The sequence below is a fragment of the Prunus avium genome, unplaced genomic scaffold (assembly GCF_965620075.1).
Source record: "Prunus avium unplaced genomic scaffold, drPruAviu1.hap1.1 HAP1_SCAFFOLD_132, whole genome shotgun sequence".
Lineage (NCBI taxonomy): Eukaryota > Viridiplantae > Streptophyta > Magnoliopsida > Rosales > Rosaceae > Prunus > Prunus avium.
The window spans coordinates 1-2,500 of NW_028276947.1; positions in this window are offsets into that span (position 1 = coordinate 1).

A 2,500-nucleotide genomic window follows, 5' to 3' on the forward strand; every position below is an offset into this window, starting at 1 on the left:
CATGCCGGCAGCATGTCGACAGAATTTTTCAAACCTTGTCAAACCCAATTTTTATTGAAATTTCCCCGCACAATAAGCTCCCTATAATTAAGTCTATGATTTTTAGGACCTTCTCCAACTTACAAAATGATTTTTAGGACCTTGCCTTGCCTTCACATGCCGTGCCCATTCAAGGCATTCCGAGAAAGTAAGGTTATTGGAGGGTTCGGATGGCGTGGCTTGCCTTGCCTTGCCTTGCATTGGCATGCCATGCCCAAGTTGTGGCCTACACCAAGCCATTCAAGCCATGCCTTGCCTTGCCTTGCCTTGGCATTGCGCATCATCCAAGGCATTCCGAGTAAGTGAGGCTAGGCGAGGCTAAGGATGGCTTGCCTCGCCTTGCCTTGGCATGCCGTGCCCATGATGTGGCCTTGACCAAGCCATGCGTTGCCTTCGCCTTGGCATGCTGTGGCCTTGCCTTGCCTTTCCTCGCCATGCGATGCATTCCGACAAAGTGATGCAAAGCGGAAGCCTACCATGGCGTAAAAATGTCGACAGAATTTTTCGACATTTGAATAATGGGGTTTGACAAGGTTTGAAAAATTCAATAAAAATGGTAGGCTTGAATGTCGACAAAGTGACGCGAAGCGGAAGCCTACCATGGCGTAAAAATGTCGACAGAATTTTTCGGACCTTGTCCTGCCATGGGCTGCGCGCAGCATGCCGGCAGTCTGTGCGCAGCGTGCGCACAGCATGTCGGCAGCGTGCGCGCTGCTGAGCCTGTCGACAGAAATTTTCGAAACTTGTCCTGCCATGCGCGCGCGCAGCTTGCGCGCGGCGTGCGCGCAGCATGCCGGCAGCCTGCGCGCAGCATGCCGGCAGCCTGTGCGCAGCGTGCGCGCTGCTCAGCCTGTCGACAGAAATTTTCGAAACTTGTCCTGCCATGCGCGCGCGCAGCGTGCGCGCAGCATGCCGGCAGCGTGTGCGCAGCGTGCGCGCTTGGGAGCCTGGCCGCAGAATTTTTCGAAACTTGCAATGCCATGCGCGCGCACAGCTTGCGCGCAGCGTGCGCACAGCATGCCGGCAGCGTGCGCGCAGCATGCCGGCAGCGTGTGCGCAGCGTGCGCGCTTGGGAGCCTGTCGACAGAATTTTTCGAAACTTGCCATGCCATGCGCGCGCACAGCTTGCGCGCAGCGTGTGCACAGCATGCCGGCAGCGTGCGCACAGCATGCCGGCAGCGTGTGCGCAGCGTGCGCGCTTGGCAGCCTGTCGACAGAATTTTTCGAAACTTGCCATGCCATGCGCGCGCACAGCTTGCGCGCAGCGTGTGCACAGCATGCCGGCAGCGTGCGCACAACATGTCGGCAGCGTGCGCGCTCGGGAGCCTGTCGACAGAATTTTTCGAAACTTGCCATGCCATGCGCGCGCACAGCTTGCGCGCAGCGTGCTGATTCTGTCGACAGCGAGGCTAGCGAAACTTCTCCTGCCATGGCGTGCGCGCAGCGTGCTGACTCTGTCGACAGTGAGGCTAGCGAAATTTGTCTTGCCATGGCGTGCGCGCAGCTTGCGCATTCGGTCGACAGTGAGGCTAGCGAAACTTGTCCTGCCGTGGCCTGCGCGCAGCCTGCGCGCAGCATGCGCGCAGCATGTGCGCAGCATGCCGGCAGCCTAGTTCCAGATTTTTTCAAATGTCGACAGAATTTTTCAAACCTTGTCAAACCCCATTTTTATTGAAATTTCCTCGCACAATAAGCTCCCCATAAGTAGTCTATGATTTTTAGTACCTTCTCCAAGTTACAAAACTAAAAAATTCCTCCCGGATTTGTTTTAATGATTTTTTCAATTTTACGACTTCTAAAAATAATAAAAAATACTTCCCGACTTCAAATATTTATGAAACTTTTTCCCATCAGAGATTGCATGTTTCTTAGTATCCCTGCAAAAAATCACGTCCAAATACCTTGTATTGAATTATTTAGAGCCCATTATGACTCCTCGCGCATAGGTGATGTCTCTTCCTGTCAAAGGGCTAAATGCATAAAATGCTATATAGGGGGGTGTGTGTTGCCTGCATATGCATGGCAGCCCATGCCCTCCTAGCTGCAGCCCCCTTCCCCCACGCCACACCCATGTCATGTTGCCTCGATATGTTGCCTCGATATGTTGCCTCGGTATTATGGGTTTGGTGTCGGGGTCGGGGGGCTGCCACCCATGGCGGTGGTGGCCGGAATCCGGCCGCCGCCACCACGCCGCCGCCATGGGTGAGGGGGAAAAAAAAAGGCGTGGAAAGTTGCGAAATGGGGTTGTCTAGGCTTTTTTTTGGCATGGAAGAGCATGGAGTGCTAGGAACTCCTTCTCAAATGCGCGGGCATGTCGACCACAACCTCATTTCGCAACAACAACCACCCGTGTGGGGTGGCGGTGGGTGGATAGTCGCGGATTGGGGCTTGCCAAGCCAATGTTTTCAAAAAAATTCATCAAAATTAAAAACAAATGTTTTGTTGCCTTCGGATTTGTGGG